The following is a 19,309-nucleotide window of genomic DNA, read 5'->3' as shown; positions in this document are numbered from 1 at the left end:
TCAGTGAGTTTAAGGAGTGGTGGGGGTGGGGTCTTACAAAGTAATATGTTTTTGTGACACTGTTCTGAAACAAAACTTGGAAAAATAGGAGCTAACAGTGTCATCTTGTCTGGGACCTTCCAGCTAAAGGCTGCTTTAATTTCAGGGAGCGCAGGCCTTGTAGAGGCTGCTTAAAAGATAGCCAACATTAATGCTATACACCAATTAAAAGTTGCAGTGAGGCCGGGCACAGTGGCTCACGCCTGTAATCCCAGCACTTTGGGAAGCCAAGTGGGGTGGATCACTTGAGCCCAGGAGTTCAAAACCAGCCTGGACAACATGGTGAAATCCCATCTCTACAAAAAATACAAAAGTGAGCCGGGTGTGGTGGTGCATGCCTGTAGTCCCAGCTACTCGGGAGGCTGAGGTGGGAGGATCACTTGTGCCCAAAAGGTTGAGGCTGCAGTGTGCTGTGATTATGACACTGCATTCCAGCCTAAGTGGCAGAATGAGACCTTGTCTCAAAAAATAAAAATTTAAATTTAAGTTTTAAAAAAGCTGCATTGAAACCAGAGGAGCAAAACTCAGTGAGGCTAAAGTATTAATACTAAAATAAACAGATTTCATCTTGGTAGAAAAGAGCTTATGCTTTTCTCTTTTCTTCCAATAAACTGGGCTATATGTATATAAGCTGCTTGGTAATAATAGTGGCTAATGTTTATTCAGCCCCAACCACTGTGGTGTTTTATTACATTATCACATGTATTCCTTGCAACAACCTATGAAGTAGGTGCTTTTATAATCCCTACTTTACAGGTAGGAAAGTGAAGCTCAGAGAACTCAGAGTAACTTTCCTGAAGTCATATTGCCTTTTAGTGACTCAAACAGGACTGCAGCCCTGACCTCTGGTACCAACAGCACATGTGGACTTACAGAAATAAACCCCTGAACCTGCACACATCATGTGCACACTGAATCATCAAAGCAAGGTGAGAGCTGAGGTGTCAATAACAATACCTGGAACTGTGCAAAGACTTCGCCATGATAATCAAAATCACATACACATCTCAGCAGATAAATGTTTTTTCTCTGGTTGGCTTTTCAGTAAAACTAAGACACTTTCTGGAAGCTACAGGTGCATTGATTGTGATTTCAATAAACTATCGGACTGCAGCGGGTCTCCTGGGCAGTGTGTGTTTGATACCTGGTTGACCAGCTGCTGAAGATTCAGAGCTCAATAACAGTACAGTCAAGAAAGGAACATTCAACAACAAGGATGTTAAGTATGCTTGGCTTTTTTGAAAGGATTTTAGGAGATTGAGCTCATTAATTGAGATTATTTAATGTTAACCTTTTTGTCAGGGCACTACTGAAAAATGGTGTGGCGGCCAGAAAATCTGAGAAGTTTGGCAACTTAGGATAATGCTCTCTGGAGTTTTTAAGGTGGTTGCCAGAGCAACCTCAGGGACTAGATCCTGGAAGAGCTGAAACATTCTATTTTAAAAACACCCAGTTGATCATCAGAGAGCCAGAATGAAACAACCAAATAATAAGGCAGATATTGGAAATTCTTAAAATGATGAGCGTCTTCCCAAACTGGAAATAATTTAATTGATGAGGAATATTTTAAACCCTGGAAGCAAAGAGATTTCAAAGTGAGTCCCCAGGGGTCTGATTATCACCTGCATCTTGCACAAAATATTGATACTAGGCACTCTTCTTTCGCTTGAATTTCCTCCTCTCAACTCCTGGCTACATTACAAGTTCCTGCTACCCTTCAAGTCTCACCTCTTCAAAGGAGTCTCTCATGCATGTATTCATTCATTCATTGAATAAATACTTGTTGAGTAATTTATCCTATTACTGAGAGCCAGATATCCTGCCAGGTGATCCAAATGCAATCCTGCTTTTAGGAAGAGTACAATCCAGAAGGAGAGATCAAAAAGATACGTAAATACCCACAACACACAGCAGGACAAGACCTTCAGCTTGTAGGGTCCCAAGAGTCACTGGCTCCCAAAACTGTTGCACATCAGAATCCCTTCGTAGATATTAATAAAAATGCAAATTCCCAAGTTCTACTTCAGAATTTCCAGAGGGTGGGGCCCAGGGATTTGTATTTTAAATGCTGTGCATATGCAACCAGGTTTGGGAACAACTGCTAAAGGTGAGAGAAGAACCTATTCCCAGCTGAAATGGTCATTAACAATGTCGTGAAAGTGAGTGGACTTTAGACAAGCCTTTATCATCTAGGGAAGATATGGCACCTGAATGGAGGGGAGGTTCCTGGCTGGCCCGGGCTTGAAGCTAGTGAGAACCAGGGCAATAGCCTGGGGAAAGGGCCTTTGGGGACAGCCATGAAGGTCAGGCTAAGGAGTTGGGACCTGATGCAGCAGGCAGTGAGGAACCATCAAAGGCCCCTAAGCACGAGAGTGGCATGCACAGCAGTGTTAGCAGAAATAATTATTGGAGTTGTGATAAATGGATTGGCAAAAGTTGGCAACAGGCTTTAGAGAAGCCAACAAAACTTCCTGGTTCTTTTTTTTTTTTTTTTTTTTTTGAGACAGGGTCTGGCTCTGTCACCCAAGCTGGAGTGCAGTGGCATGATCAAGGCTCACTGCAGCCTTGATCTCCCGTGCTCAAGCAATCCTCCCACCTCAGCCTCCTGAGTAGGTGGGACTACAGGCGGGTACCATCATACCTGGCTAATTTTTGTATTTTTTGTAGAGGCAGGGTTTTGCCATGTTGCCCAGGCTGGTCTCAAACTACTAGATGAAAGCAATCCACCCACCTCAGCCTCCCAAAGTGCTGAGATTACAGATGTGAGCCACTGTGCCCACCCTCTGGTTCTTAAAAGTAAAATGATTAGAGCTAGGCATGGTGGCTCACGCCTATAATCCTAGGTACTCAGGAGGCTGAAGTGGGAGGATCACTTGAGCCCAGTAGCTCAAGACTGCAGTAAGCTAAAATCACATGACTACACTCCAGCTTGGGCGACAGAGCAAAAACCCTGTCTCCAAAAAAAAAAAAAAAAAGAGAGAGAGAGAAAGATTAAAAACTTAAGTTGGTTGCAGTAGGAATGAAAAGGAAGAGATGAAGAAACATTATTTAAATATGTTAAATACCATTTTGTTTCCGAAAGATAGTAGATGGCTCACAAATGTGTTATTAATTAATTATGACATATTCATCTCTGTACAGCTATATTTAGTAATACCTAGGATCATGTTTAATTTATTTGTGTGTGAAAACATTTTTCTCTGGGTTTGTTTCATTTTCTGCTTCAGAGGAGATGCAATTTTAAAGACACTCATCTATGGAGTGCCCCAAATGCACTAGGACTGCACAGGCTGTGTGGGGAACTCAAGGTTGAAAAAGATATATCCTCGGCCCTCAGGAAGACTACAGCCAGGTAAGGGAGATAAAACATGTACACAAGATATCATTATGCAGGAAGAAGATGCTTTTAAAAATCCAGTAAAATAGAGAGGGCAGAGATCATTTCTTTAGTGGAATAGAAAAGGCTTCATAGAAAAGATGACACTTGAGTTGAAATGTAAAGATAACATTTTAGCCAACAGAGAGGAACATTCCAAGTGATAAAGTGGTGTCAGTAATGGCATGAGGATCTCAAATCACAGGGCAGTAACTGTAACTTATGCACCTCTCTTCCCAGCACTTGGCACCCTCCTTGGCACATAGCAAATACTTGATAAATGCTGGCTGAGAAAATGGGTGTTTGAAAAAAAGCAGATTGCAATAAGGTTAAAAGATATGTTAGGGGAAGTCACAGAGTACCTTAGGAGCCATGCCAAGTCCTTTAGTGGTCACTTATTCTCCAAAACTGGGATCCAGAGATTTCTGGGTATGGAAATTACATATGATCAAGGTTTGCTTAGATCATTCCAACAATGTGATGGGTGAATGGAGGAGGAGGCCTAAGGACTTGAACGAAGACCAAGAAAAACAAAAAGCAAACAAACTAGGAAGCCTCTGTAATAGTCCAGGCAAAGAAATGAGAGTCTGAGCTCTTTGAGCAGTGGCCTGGAGGAGGAGGGCTGTAATTCACGAAGCACTTGGGAAATAGAATCCACAGAAAGACAAGAGATGTGGTGTAAATCCCAAGTAACATGGAAGACAGTGTCTCAATTAACTAAAATGGGTGAACGAACATGCTGTAAAGCAATTCAGCAATACCCCTTATCTTTAGTCTCACTTTCTACTATTTAAATTACCTGTGATCAACCACATCTGAAAATAAGTAAGTACAGTACAATAAGACATTTTGAGAGAGACCGTATTTATATAACTTTTATCACAGTATGTTGTTACAATTTTTCTATTTTATTAGTTATTAATAATAAAGATAAATTAATAAAATTAATCACTTACTATACCTAATTTATAAGTAAAACTTTATCATAGATATGTATGGATAGGAAAAACATAGGATATACCACAGCTTGGTACTATCTGCAGCTTCAGGAATCTCCACCAGAGATCTCAGAACATATGCCCCATGGATAAGGGGGTACTACTGTAATGAGTAGATGGCAGGTTGAAGGAAGAGAGAACCCTGAACCCTTCTCTTCCTCTTTCTGTATTCCTGCTTCAACCCATAAAATAGGAATTTCCACCAACTTTTCCACATCTTGGGGAAGTATTAGGGAGGAAGCCTGTGGCCTGGCTTCTCTTGCTCCTGGACTTGCCTGCCCTTAAACTGCAGGCATCCTCTTTCTCTACTCCTGCAAGCATGTGGTAGGTTTATGTGGTCAGGTCCAGAGACTGCCTCCTTGGCAACACAAGCCTGGAGCCAGCCCACCCCTCTTCAATACTCTCTCTCTCCTACACTTGAAGGTGCTGGAGTCCTGCCATGCCCTTCCATGCAGCTGGCTGGACACCACATGGTTCTTCGGCTCTCATCTAGACTCTTATGTCTGTTCTCAATTGATTCAAAACTCAGAGAGGTGGGTAAGTGTGATTCATAAGCACTCCTAACCCCAAGACTGAGTTTGAGGTACAATGAGTAAAACCAGGTAAAGATGCCCAAGATGGTTAGAAGCACATTCCTGGAATTCAACAGAGAGAGAGAGCTGGAGAAGATGCATAGATTTGGAGCCGCTAGAAGATGAACGACGATAGATGCTTCAGCATTGGAGGAGATGAGCCCTGGGGAGGGCCCACACTTAGGGGAGGGCCCACACTTAGGAGCACAAGTGGCTCACACTCAAAACCATGTGGTGCTAGACAGACGCGCGTGGTGGTCACGGAAGTGATCTGAGGGCAGACACCCCATCTAAAGGGTTAATCAGCTACCCACTCCAGCTGATTGTTGTCCTGAAGCATACGAATCCACTATTTCCAGGTCCTGTGTTCTGTTTTGTTTTGTTTTTTTCAAAAGCAGCTTGAAACCCAGATTTTTGTGTGGGGTTTTCAGGTTCCTAAAATATTAAATGAGTCAAATGAAAACAAATTTGCAGGACATCTCTGATCCACAGGCTGCCAACAGCAACTCTTAGTACAGAGCAAGAGGAAAACAAGGGCAAAAGGCGCATGAACACCTGTATTTGGGGTGTGAGAAAGGAGGAGAGAAAAAGGAGAGACATGAGTGTGCACAAGACAGGAGGAAAACTGAGATGGTCTCATGCCAGGAAGCCAAAGAGGAGCAGGAGACTAGTCATGTCATACTACAGAGAGGTCAAAGGGGAACAGGACAAACAAGTCAGTCTATTGGGTTTGGCAATTGGGACGTCATTGGTGACCTTCAATCAGCAGTTTCAATAGAAGAAGAGGCATATCTGCCGGACTGCAAGGGATTCTGAGATGCGTAGGAGTCAGGAAGCGCAGGCGGGGAGCGCAAGGGACTCTTTCCAGAATTGGGCAACATATGAAAAAAGAAATGTGTGGGTTGGTAGTGTGAAGGGTTACTAAGGCCAATGCAATTTTTTAGAACAAGGAAGACGAAATGTGTTTTAAGACAGGGGAAAAAAGGAGCTGGATAACAATGAGAGAGAGAAGGTACTCAAAAGAGGGAGCTGGTCTGGATATGCTCCAGAGTGAGTCAGAGGGGGACTGAATCATGAGGCAGCATTAAAATGGGGCCCTGAGAGGAGAGGGGCCCTGAGATGGGAGAGGAGGATTGGAGAGGTGAGGACAGGAAGTGGAGGGGGAAATAGGGAACTCAGCATCAACAACCTCCACTTACTCAAGAGCATCCATGGCTGAGAGAGAAGGGGTTGAGGGATGGCAGGATTGCTGGGGAACTTAAGGAAGGTAGAGAAAACCAGAGCTGCCCATGGAGGCAGCGTGACCAGAGACAGGGAGCAGGATGGGGTGAGTCAGAGTTGCATGGCAGGAGGACCCTGCAACAGTGAGATGGTGGGAATTCTAGTGGACAGAGAGGGTTTCAGCAGCACCAGGGGCACACCCAGAGGAGTGAAACTGATGAGGTGGGAAAGGTATGTCAATAACAACAAGATAACAATGAGGGCAGGATGTTGATTTCTTTGGTGCCATCTAAAAAGGCCACACAAGGTGGATGCCCAGTAAGTGCTGAAAAGCGGGTACAGCCTGCCAGCTCTGAACTTGACAGCCGGGGTTCTCGGCCATGTTGCTCAAAATAATGTGCATACAAGGATCTTGTTAAAATGCAGATTATGATCCCACAGATCTGGGTGGGGCATGAGATTCTGCCTTTATAACAAGCTCCCAGGCGATGCCAAAGCTGCTGGTTCACTATGCTATTCAAGTCATGGACCACTTGAATAGCAATATTCTCGGACCGTCCCAGGACCCACATTGCTCATTGGCCAAGCCCACAATGGAGCAGAGAGAGAAAAAAAGCTGCTTCTGTGAACTTTGTGGTTAACTCTCAATCATCCACACCAACTGAGGGCGGGGCGGGGCGGGGCGGGGCTGGGGGTGTCTCTCCATGCTGTTTCAAAGCAGTACAGAATTCCTTATTTGAGGTTGAGGGTGGTTGAAGTGTGTTTTGGGCTTGTTGCTTTTCATCCAATAGATTTGCTCTCCTGATTACATTGTGCTTAAACTTTGATTAAAATGAACTTTTCTTTCCTGTGGTCAGAAAGGAAAGGCAGCAGTGGCTGACACTTGTAATCCCAGCACTTTGGGAGGCTGAGGTGGGCAGATCACTTGAGGTCAGGAGTTCGAGATCAGCCTGGACAACATGGTGAAACCCCATGTCTACTAAAAATACAAAAATTAGCCGGGTGCGGTGGCACACACCTGTGGTCCCAGCTACTCAGGAGGCTGAGATGGGAGGATTGCTTGAACTCGCGAGGTAGAGGTTGCAGTGAGCAAAGATCATGCCACTGCACTCCAGACTGGGTGACAGAGCAAGACTCTGTCTCAAAAAAAAAAAAAAAAAAAAAAGGAAAGGAAAGGAGAGGCAGCCAATTAGAGGTTGGATTTTTAAAGTACATAATAATATGAAAAATTATCCACATGTGAATAATGAAAAGTCAATAGGATTTGGACATATGAAATCAATAAACAGTCTAATGAAATAAAGGTGAATGGTATCATAGGGGAAAAACCCTGGTTTCAGGGAAACAGGAGACAGGCTTAGTCCTGACTAACTCTACCACTTTGTGGCATTAAGGCAGGTCTCTCTCTCTGCACTTTTGTTTACCTTCAATGAAAGAGCGAGGCCAGAATTCACTAAGAGCCTTTCTAGCTTTTCCGTTAAAGAGACATACATGCAAACCTCCCAAATGCTGAAGGAGCTGAGACACCAAAGAAGGGGGCAGACAAATCCAGTTTGTTGGTATTGGGTCATTGATTGAGGGAATGTACAGACAAAAGTGTGGTCTTGGGCAGCCACAAGACAGGTAGATCTCCGCACTGTTACTCCTCAGACCCAAGGCTTATAGACCACAGGGAGAGGGTACACGTGCTCTAGCAAGACAATCAAAGGCGGCCCTCCGGAACAGGCAAGGATGCTATGTGCGTCATTGCCTGTAATTTGTCTGATGACATCAAGGTTGACATGTTCTTACTGTGGAGACAGTAAGTAAAGTGGGAATCAAGAGCCACTCCTGGGACTAGGGCTAATCAGAAGTGAACACGGCGGATCAGCATCCAAGATGAAGTCACTTTTGTCCCCACCCTAGCCCTGATATTCTATTATTGCAACCTGGAGAACTGTGAAGGTAGAATTCTCAGAACTGAACACACCTCTTTTGCTTTCATTCACCAAACATTTACTGGACACCTACAATGTGCGGGCACTGGTGTTGGACTCATAACAGACTCAGTCCCTGTCCTCTGGCAGCTCCTGGTCTAGCTGCGGAAAGAAAAATGCAGTGCTGCCTAGTAAGTGCTAGGGTAGTCATCAGCCTGGGGTGCTAGGGGAGCCCCCAGAAGCCCACAGACTCCAACTGAGGAAGGAAGCAAAAGGCTTCCCCGAAGTGATGATGTGAGCTGAGTCTTCAAGAATGGGTAGGTTCAGCTCAAAAAAAAAAAAAAAAAAGAAAAAAAAAAGAAAAGAAAGAGAGAAAAGAAAAGAAAAAGAGAAAGAGAAAAAAAAGTGAAGGAAGAAGGAAGCTGAAGGGCAGGTGAATGGTGCTTAATTCAGTGTGGCTGGAGCAGGGTACTGTGGCAGCCTGGGAGAGACATCCCTCTCTGCAGAACATTCACAACAACCCCTCACTGCTGCTGCTACAGAGAGAACAGACACCACCATGTCCCCTCCCTTCACGGTCCTCTGTGATGTTGCTCAAGCAATTCCTATCACAGGCTCAATACCTTGAACATCCAGCACAAAAATCACAGAATGGGAGCAGGGGATCCCAGGAGGGAGGGGGAAAAGAAGAGGTGAAGGTGCTGAGCCACCAGAAAAGGTATTGATCAGAGTGGCTTGTGACTCTGCATAACTAAAACTAAACACCACTGTGGAAAGGGGCCAGGGCTGTGCATGGAAGGCACATGCGGCTCTCCCCAAGAATGAAGGGGGCTCCAGGGCAGCGCCCGGCTTCCTGTTCATTTGCCCACATATTTATATGGGGAAAGCAAAGCATGCAGCCTTTGATTGCAGTGCTTCCTAATCCTGCTGCTCATTAGAAATACATGGGGAACTTTTAAAAACTACCTGCATTCGGCACTCTTCAGAAGAGGTCAGTGTCACGAAAAAAGTGGAGAATGGTTCTAGATTAAAGGAAACTATGGAAAACACAACAACTAGATGCAATGTGTGATTTATTTTTATTTTTATTTTTTTGAGAGGGAGTCTCGCTCTTGTCCAGGCTGGAGTGCAGTGGTGTGATCTTGGCTCACTGCAACCTTCGTCTCCCAGGTTCAAGCAATTCTCCTGTCTTGGCCTCCTGAGTAGCTGGGACTACAGCCTACTGTAGTCTGCCACCATGCCCAGCTAATTTTTGTATTTTTTACTAGAGACGGGTTTCATCACATTGGTCAGGCTGGTCTTGAACACTTGACCTCAGGTGATCCACCCACCTCAGTCTCCCAAAGTGCTGGGATTACAGGCATGAGCCACTGTGCCTGGTGCAATGTGTGATTTTTGATTGGATCCTGAATTTAAAAAGCAACAACAACAACTATAAAGAACACTATAGGGAAACTAGGGGAAATGTGACTATGACTAGGTGACAATATTATAGCCATGTTCTTTGGTGTGACAATGGTATTGTGGTTATGTTGGAGGATGTATTTGGGGATGCAGATCCATGATGTATACAATTAAATGGTCCAGCAAAAAAAAAGTATGTGCTGTACATACACAGGGGATGGGGAAGAGCTGAGAAGGCAAATATGGCAAACTGAATAAGCGGCGGATCTTGGTGAAGGCTACGTAGGTGTTCATTGTGCTGCTCTTCCAACATCCCCTTATATTTGACATTTTTCAAAATAAAATGTTAAATGAGACTCAGGGGATGGCGCCCTGCCTCTGGATCCCTGGGTTTTAAAAGCTCCCCGGGGGATTCGAATGTGCGTAATCCTGCATCATATCATCTGCTGCTGACTTTAGCTTTTGCAGAAAGCCCCTGCTGGCTTTCAGAGCTGTTAGGACCCTGCGGGGCCACACTGCCCTGGAGAGAGCCTTCTCATTGTTCCCGTGCCGCTGCTTCTAGGAGAGAAGGGGCTGTGTCTCCACTCCTCTTTGATGACCTGAGACTCATGGAGGTCCTGCTCTGTAGGTGATGCAGCCTGCTCACACCAGGCAGGACACACACCATCCTTCCACCTGCCACCCTGCACCTTACTACCTGCAGTGTGCACTGGTGTGGTCCATGCCCCTACCTCCTAAACACTGGTGTGACCCACGCACCTACCTCCTCACTACCTGCAGTGTGCACTGATGTGACCCATGCCCCTACCTCCTGAACAGCAGTTCATGTTCTCACTCCACCAAAGGCGCACCTCTGAGAGAGGTATTACAGAATCCAATCCAATGAAACTCTGGCCTCATTCATCGCATGATTGGTGCACCGTTGCTCCCTTTGAGTTGGAATACGTCGTAGGCTGAGGTGGGAGGCCTGCAGAGCAGCAGCGACTCAGGTGTGCTGCAGGGAGAATATGCAGGTGCTCATCTTGTTCTGCCTAAATACCTGCTGCGTGCTGAATGAGCTGGCAGTGGGTGATGGGGCTAACAGAGTCAACAGAATCCTGCAGAACCAGGAAATGTTCACATGTATAAAAATACTAGGAATATTCTTGCCTCATGAAAAAAGATGAACTTCTATCTTTTAGGAAACAAATTGCTTTGGAAACTCTATTCTTAGCTCAAGAACTGGGTAGGGAGGCTTGAAAGAGGCAACCAGGCAGGTAAAGGCAGCAATGCTAATAGGAAAGCAGTAGCTCCCCATCAGCACAGCCAGGCTGATGAAACTCAGCACCCTAACCATGATAACTAACATTGCAAAATGCTCCCTAGGGCACTGATTTTTCCAACTTAGCTGCACAGTGGAGTCACTTGGGGAGTTTTGTAAAATACTGATGCTGAGTCTCACCCCAGAGATTATGACTTAATTGGTTTGGGATGAATTCTGGGCATCAGGATTTTTAAAAATTTCCCCCAGGTGATTCTAATGTGCGGCAAAGTTTGAGCCCCTCTGCTAAGCAGGCTTCATGTTCATTAACACATTCAAGCTGCCCATCGTGGCTCAGCTGGTCTGGTGGTCACGTCTACCTTGGCCAGCCCTCTGCCCTCATGAGTGCAGGCCCATGTGGGATGCACAGACACTAGGTCACTGGCTCCTCAAAATCTGGCCCCTCCAACAGGTAGAAAAAAGGTTTTGACCAGCCAGGTCAGATGGACCTTGAGAGGTCAGAAGTGTTTCCTGCTCTGGAAAAAAACAGGGCAATGGTTTGCCCCTGCCTGCACACTGGAGCTATCTTGGCAGCATTTATAAAATGCTGAGGCCCTAACCTCACCTCCTGAGTTTCCAATTCAATGATGAGGTTCGGACATGGAAATTAAAAGCTAGCCCTTACAACCAATGTGTTTCTGCAGGCCCAGGACAGTAAAGGTAGAGGATGCAATCTCAGCGAAGTCTCCCCCGACCAGCAAGGACAGGGCCCGAGGAGTGGGGAAGAAATGAGGGGGAAGGGAAGAGAGGGGAAAGAGAAGTTAGGATCTTGGTGTCTGCAAGGTCTCTAGTAGAAGTCTCCACCTTGGCAGGCCATCAGAATCCTCTGAGAGCTTTTGAAAACACCACTGTCTGTGCCCCCTTGACCAATCAGGTGAGACTCTCTGGGGGTGGGGTCCTGCATCTGGATCCTTGGGTTTTAAACGTCCCCCCGTGGGTTGAAATGTGCTGCTGAGATTGAGAAAGCTGGTCTCTGAGAAGAAGTTCCTGACTGCTCAATTCTGCATCTACCTTGGGCTGCGCCTGGGGCTGAGGACAGAAGGCCGCCTCTGCGACAGGCCAGCCTGCACCCTGGAGCATCCAGTCATGGAGACGCTGGTATGGGGAAACAGACACTCTCTTATACTGCTGGTGGGAATACATCTGCTTTGACCTTTCTGAGAAAGTAATCTGACACTTTTAAGAAAAGTATAAATTTATATACCCTTTTGCCTGACGATCCCACTCCTAGGATATAAGCCCACAAAGGTATTTACTGCAGGGTTGGGGCCAAAACAAACATAACTGAAAACATACATAAGGTCTATAAATATGAAAATGACTAAATAAATTGCGTGTACTATGGAATATTATGAAAGCTTGTGTAATTATTTTTAAGAGAAACCTATAGCTATTGACCTACAAGGGTATCGGTGATGTAATGGTATGTGGGGAAAAAACTCGTTATAGGAAAACAACTTTTCCATTATTAGGAAAGAGAAACAAAAAAAACTGAGCTGGAGTGTATATCTGTGCATACATGTATTTGTCTATCTAAATGTGCGTGGAGATACAGCATGATGGGAGGATACAAAAACCCAGCTTTTATGTCAGAGAGTTAGGAAGGACAAGGGTGGGGCAGCTTATTAATATTTTCTTCATATCAACTTTGCATCATTTTACTAGTGAAAATATGAACATATTATTTTTATAATTGAAACAATTAATAACGAAAAATGAAATAGCATGCTCCAAGGAAAGACTGCCTGCATTCAAACCCCGGCTTTGCATGTACTAGCTTATGTTACTTAACTTCTCTGTCCCTCAATTTCCTCCTCAGTGTAAAGGGGACCATAATGATGTCTACATCCCACGGCTGTCGCGAGTGAGATCATCCAACCAAGCACTTTGTACAATGTCTGGCATATTATACCACATATAATACCTTAATAAATGTTGTTATAGAAAAAAACACTTAAGCCTCTGTTGCGAGCTGAATGTTCATCTCCCCACAAAATTCACATGTTGAAACGCTACCCCCTAATGTGATGGTGTTAGGAAGTGGGGTCTCTGGGAGTTGATTAGGATTAGATGACAACATGAGGGTGGAGCCCTCGTGAATGGGATTAGTGTCCTGATAAAGGGTGCAGAGAGAGCTTGCCCCTCCACCATGTAAGGCTGCAGCAAGAAGACAGCTGTCCATGAACCAGGAAGTGGCCCTCTACAGATGCTGAATTGTCTGGCACCTTAATCTTGGACTTCCCAGCCTCCAGAGCTGTGAGAGATACATTTGTGTTGTTAAGCCACTGAGTCTAGGGTATTTTGTTATAGCAGCACAAAGATAGCCACTGAGAACCAATCTTCCATGTCTAGCTAACCTCGCCTCCTCCAGCAAAAAAAAAAAAAAAGAACCCGAGCCCCCCTTCCACTCTCCGCATAGCAGTGTGACACCCCCTAGTGGCCTCTCCAGAAGCTTATGCATGCCATGGCTTCCGGGCAGCCAGCATAGCACCATGGGTGGTCAGGGCCCTTCATCACTTCCTTCAGCCCCAGCATGGGTCAATGCTGTCCTGCTCTCAAGTGACAACTTCTGGGCAATGAAGTACCTGGGATCTCCTGGGAAGGGACATCCCATAAACAAAAATAATTACAATAATTACATGACTTTGGCCCTACTCAGCAATTGGCACCTCTGCAGAAGTTCACATGGCAGATGTGGATTTTGTCCTGACTCTGTGCCTGCTGGGGAGACAGGCACTGGAGCTAATAAGAATGACAAATGACCCATGCCCTGTCCAACATGTGTTGAGCCAACCATCTAGGTCCAGGGGACGGGCTCTGCATTCTGCTCCCTGCAAGAGGTGTGGTAGCATGGAGAGGCGGGACCCAGTCCCTTCTGTTTGGGCCCTTTCTCCAGGAGAATCATGGGAGAAAGTCTTCACAGACTTTACTGAGGATAACTTTGCTTTTGATCTTGAAAAACACAATAAAACTCAATAAAAGAGGATCCAAGTCTTGCCCTTTCTTTCTCTAAAGCACATCTGGGATAATGAGAAAGTGCTAGGAAAATTAAAACCCAGAAATTCACTATTCACTCTATTTGCCATTCACCAAAGAACAGAATTCAAGGGCAGGTAAATCATTTTTCCTAGCCAATGGGATGTTGTTTCCATGAAAACTCTTCTCTGGTGCAGAGATCCTGTTGCAGACTGAAACATGTCCTCCCAAATTTTATATGTGGAAGCCCTAACCCCCAGTACCTCAGAACGGGACAGTAAGTATTTGGAGACAGAGTCTTCAAAGAGGCAATTAGGTTAAATGTGGTCACTAGGGTAGGCCCTATTATGCCAAAACCCTATTAACCTCAGTAGGGAGGGTACCAGATTCAAGAGTCTGAAGAAGAGACCCAGAGCTAGCAAACAAGACGTGGGGTTTTATTAGGGGCCTCCATACGGGGGAGAGAGTCCAGTGGTGGCAAGCTGGACAGGAGAACTGCCTTATATACAGAAATGGTCCAGCGATGATGGGCTGGACAAAATATCCGCCTTCTTACAGTGCAGTGGCAGTGGGCTGGACAACACATCCACCTTCCTACAGTCCAGTAGGTGGTGGGCCAGACAAGATAACCACAGGGCCCAGTGGCAGCAGGGTAGGCAGGAAAACCACAACCTCCTGCAAACATCATGCAGCTTATAAGACATTTTCACTTAACACTCTCCCCTAATGACCCCCACATGGCAACCTTCATTCAACCCAACGCTCAGGGCCTCAATCCCCTGTGCAGTGCATGTCCCTGACAAGTGGGACAGGTAGGGGGTGAGGTGCTCAGATTTTTATCATAGATAAGGTATGAATCTCCAGGTTGACCACACACAGGTTCCCCAGCTTGGAACACACATTCGGATGCATCTGCCATATAGGGCCATTCTAAAGGTATGCTTAAATTATTGCTGTCAGATGGATTTACCCTATAGACCCTAACCTGGTATGACTAGTGTCCTTAAAGAAGAGGAAATCAGGACACGGACACACAGAGGAATGATCACGTGGAGACAGTGAGAAGGTGGCCATCCACAAGCCAAGCGGAGAACCCTCAGAAGGAACCAACCCTGCCGACACCTTGATCTAGTACTTCTAGCCTCCAGACCTGTGAGAAGATGAATGCCTGTGGCTAAAGCCACCCAGCTGCTGTGTTATGGCACCCCTGGCTGACATCCAGCTGCCGAAGGGCCAGGAGAAGGGGCTACAGTGTCCTCTGAAGGTTCTTTCTCTCAAGACATCAGTTTCAACAGTCTCTTGAGGTTGAAACAATGCCTTTGGTCAAAACTTCTTAGCCCATTTTTGACTTGGAGGGTGAGAATCAGTGGAGAAGAGATGGTAGTCAGACTAGAGAAGAGAACAGGGCCCATCTGCATGAGGCTAACGGTGGATCCTGGGAATGGATATGCCCGGGAATGTCCAGGGATGGTGCCAAGCTTGCTCTGAGAAACTCAAAGATGTGGAAGTATTCTGGGAAAAGTAGGGAAACGTGTCTTTAATCCCTAGAGCATGGAACATAAGGACTATCAGAAAGGGCGGGGATTTGGGTGTGAATCCAGACCCTGCACTTACTAAGTGACCTCATAGCCCTCCGAGTCTCAGCTCCCCATCTCCACATCACAGCAGTGTGGTAAGAACAAGTGAAACACTTGTAAAGCACGTAGCACATGTAAAGCATGTAGCAGTCACCATGGAGTTTGTTCCACTCATTCATTCATTCATTCATTCCATCAGCAAAGCATTACTGGCTATGTGCTGCACTGGCTGTAGGCACAGTTCCGCAAGTGAACAAGATTCACAATTAGTGCCCTTACTCATCTTCTAGTCTGCTAAGGAAAGCATGCTTTTTACAAATTATTATACCTTCTGAATTCCGCCTATACCTACCTTCCTTTTAAAGCCCAGAATATGTGTGCTTGAAATACATTATCAATAACTCAGAACAACCCAACATTGGCAATTGGTACCACCACTGTCAAAAAACGTGAAGTACCCAATGGCATGTATTAAAGTCTAGCTCATACAGAGACTTCTACAGTTTCTCTCAGAAGACATATAGTTTGTCATTTATCAGTACACCCTACCTAAGTGGTTCCTTTATTTGGTTCCCACCAGGACACCAGTGGCACTGGTGCTACCTTATGCTGGTGCGCTGAGTGGTAACAGCAGTGATGTCACCACTAAAAGGCCACAATAGCAGAGCTGTTCTTGCTGCGTGTTCCCCGCCTACCTCCTTGCGCTATAATCGGTGATCATTGTCCTCCAGAATCTCATCATTGCTTTGACCATTTGGCTGATACAGAAAGGAAACAGGATGGCTTTTCTGTCCCTTTATAATAATGGCACTTTGCATTTGTATAGCACATTTAACTTATTCAGTGCATTTTTCTTGTCTACTGCCGGGTCTTATCCTAATGAAACAAAACTCCATGAGTTGTGTAATTGTCTGTGCCACAGAGACAGCTTAGAAATCAGAGCCAGTGAAACTCAGTTCTGGAGGAGGACCAATGCCCCAAATTGCTTAAGGAATAACAAGTCCCATAGAAGTTACAAATGGAGCCAGCATGATAACTCGGCAATGCAGCTTTTCCGTGGGGAGAAGATATGTCTGGAGCATGCGAATTAATTCAGCACAAGCTGGGAGCTCAGAGGAATTCTCTCTTATTGTCCCCACCTAGATACAGGCTGGCATGGTTTTACCTTTAGAGAGGGGCAGTAGGAGTTGGAAAGAGTGAGAGGCAGAGACTGGATAATGCTACCAAGAATAAGAGGTTATTAGGGTTTGTAAGATTGGCCCATTTTGTGGCCCAGAAACAGGACCCAGAAATGTTTCCTGCTTCTTCAGCAATTTGGAAAAGGGCAAGAATGAGTGCCTGGAAGGGTGAGCATTCTGGGGGTTGAAAAACAGAATCTTTACTTCTCATCACATTCTGGAAAATGAAGCATCTGGAAGCAGAGTTCCCACCATGAAAAGCACATGGCTCATGGATGACTTGCAATGAGTCATCCCACTGGGCTGACCATCTCCCTGGAATTTAGCAAGTAACTCCTTCAGTCCACTTGGACACCTGTTGGCAAATTATTGCTTTTACTCTGCTACCATTTTGAAAATTATGGCTCTCTAAATCATACCCTGGAGAACAGAGAAAATGAAAATGCCTCCCCACCTGCACTATTCTCCCACTCAGTGATCCTCAGCTTGGCTACACATTAGAATCATCTGGAGAGCTGTTAAAAACACAAGTGCCAAGCTGCACTTCAGAAATTCCGGGGGGTGGGACAAAGGCAACAGGATTTTTTAACCTCCGCAAGCAATTTCAGCGTACAGCCAAGGTTGAAAACTAGCGCTCTAACTATGCCCACTACAATGCTCCCCCACTGGGCACTGAGGGTGCTCTGATGTGACAAGCACGTCACACCTGTCATGGCCTTTCTCTGGTCTTCTCCACATGCCTTTATCCCATGCTCAGCAGTGGGAATTCCTGCTCACGCATTATGAAAATCATAGCCCATGGTATTTGTGGTTGCCAGTCTCATGTTGACTAATCTTTGCAGCTAGCTAACATGCATCTGACACTATGCTAAGCAATGTAGCAGTTGCAGAAACCAGAAGGACAGTATCCTTGTCTTCAAGAATACAACTGTGTAAAATACATGTACAGGCAACTATCATATAAGGTGCTAGGTGATCAGCGCTTTGAGGGACTCTCAGGCAGGAATGCAGAGAAAAAGCAAGATTTCTTTTAGCTGTACTGAGCATGTCTTCACAACTGACACACCACATACACACACACACACACACACACACACACACACACAAATTTATCCCCTTCAGCACATAACAACCAACTATGTACATGGTAGGTGCTAAATGAATTCCAGTTGAAAGAATGAATAAATTCAGATTGGTACCTATTGGGTTGTTCCATCAAAGCCAACAGCCAGCACTTCTCAGCTCCCCACGATCCATACAATGCCCAGCCTCCTCCAGGTCCCATTTAATATCATTCAACCTGTGACACCTCGTCTTGCTCCTCTCCCACCTCACATTCCTGCCCTTAGTTTTCCAGAGTGCACATCAGCGGCTGTGTGCCCTGCACAGGCTGCGCTGCTGACCGACTTCCTCCATGAGACAGAGATCTGCAGCTGTCCTCCTATGTCCTCACTCCCATTTCTCTGGAATAAAGTCCCTGATGTTGAGCTGAGCACACAGCCCCATAGAATCAAGACTAGATTCTGCCATTTGCCTAAGATCTGGCCAAACAGTTAAAGAGAAGTGGTGTGCGTGACTTCTGGGTCACTTCCTTTAAAGAAATGGCCCTTTTCCTCTTGCCTCCTCCATCCTGCTACTTGAAAGGAGGTCATGATGTGACGTCCTCATGGTCCACATGGACAAGGAAATTCCCTGAAAATGACAGAGCTCCAAAGATGGGAGGAGCCTGGGTCTCTAGACAGCTTTGTGAGGCCGAGTCCCACCCACCCCATTCCAGCCTAGACAGGCCTCCCAAGGCAGAGTGAGCCCCATCATGTTTCAGTCACGGTTATAGTGGGTCTCTGTTACTCACAGACCCAAACCCATATCCCAATACGCTTTCCTGCCTCTCACACATCCTACGATCCCAGAGTTCCTTGTTACATTAATGAGAAGAGAAGGATATTATGAAAACCCAAATTGTTTCTGTCAGAACAATCAATGATTTGGTGACTTCTCATAGCAAAACTCCCAAGAGTCCATAAATCTTTATTGCTGAGAAGGTCAGGCTGTGACAATCTGCTCTGCCTCTGCCGATGAATGCAGTAAGGGGACCAGCCTACCTTCATCTGGTCCAGACTACAGGGGAGCCTGAGCGATCATCATTCTTTTCGCTGGCCCCGCAGAGATTGGCCCCTAGGGCAGTGGTAAGAAGCTCTGTAAAGTTATGGAAAGTAACGGACTCCTATGAATGTGAGGAATTGGAAGCAGCAAGGGTTGAGGACTGTGAACATGGACTCTGGGACCAGACCTATGAGCTGGGTGACCTTGAACAAGGTACTGACCATCTGGTGAGCAGATAATTTCACCCAACTCACAGGGTTGCTGTGAAGGCTCGGTTCACAGCAGTTCCAGGCCTCTCTGTAAACCTGCTGAACCTGAACTTACCAGAATTGAGGGGACTGCATTAGTTAGGGCTCTCCAGGAAAACAGAACCAACAGGGGTGTGTGTGTGTGTGTGTGTGTGTGTGTGTGTGTGTGTTTAGAAAGAGAGAGATTTTAAGGAATAGGCTCATGCAACTGTAGAGATTTGGTAAGTTCAAAATCTGCAGAGTGGGCTGGCAGGCCAGAGACCCACAGAAGAGTCAAGTTGTGGTTGAAGTCTGAAAGCCGACTGCTGGCCAAATCCACTCTTGCTCAGGAGAGCTCAGTCCTTCTGCTCCAGTAAGGCCTTCAACTGATTGAGTGAGGCCCACCCACAGAAGGGAAGATA

The 19,309-nt window shown here is 45.7% G+C and overlaps 1 protein-coding gene and 1 long non-coding RNA gene across 2 annotated transcripts in view; one reads left to right on the top strand and one right to left on the bottom strand.

Annotated features, from left to right (window-relative positions):
* CNIH3 (cornichon family AMPA receptor auxiliary protein 3) overlaps positions 1 to 19,309 on the bottom strand; it is a 118,154-nt gene that overhangs the window by 26,213 nt on the left and 72,632 nt on the right. The window lies entirely within an intron of this gene.
* On the top strand, positions 1,506 to 12,779 carry LOC109027761 (uncharacterized). Its single transcript, XR_002006820.4, has 3 exons — positions 1,506 to 1,634; positions 3,267 to 3,391; positions 12,646 to 12,779. It is a non-coding gene; the product is annotated as an uncharacterized lncRNA (long non-coding RNA).

The sequence above is a fragment of the Gorilla gorilla genome, chromosome 1 (assembly GCF_029281585.2).
Source record: "Gorilla gorilla gorilla isolate KB3781 chromosome 1, NHGRI_mGorGor1-v2.1_pri, whole genome shotgun sequence".
NCBI lineage: Eukaryota > Metazoa > Chordata > Mammalia > Primates > Hominidae > Gorilla > Gorilla gorilla.
The sequence above is the reverse complement of the archived record's forward strand: the minus strand, read 5'-3'. Positions and strand labels throughout refer to the sequence as shown.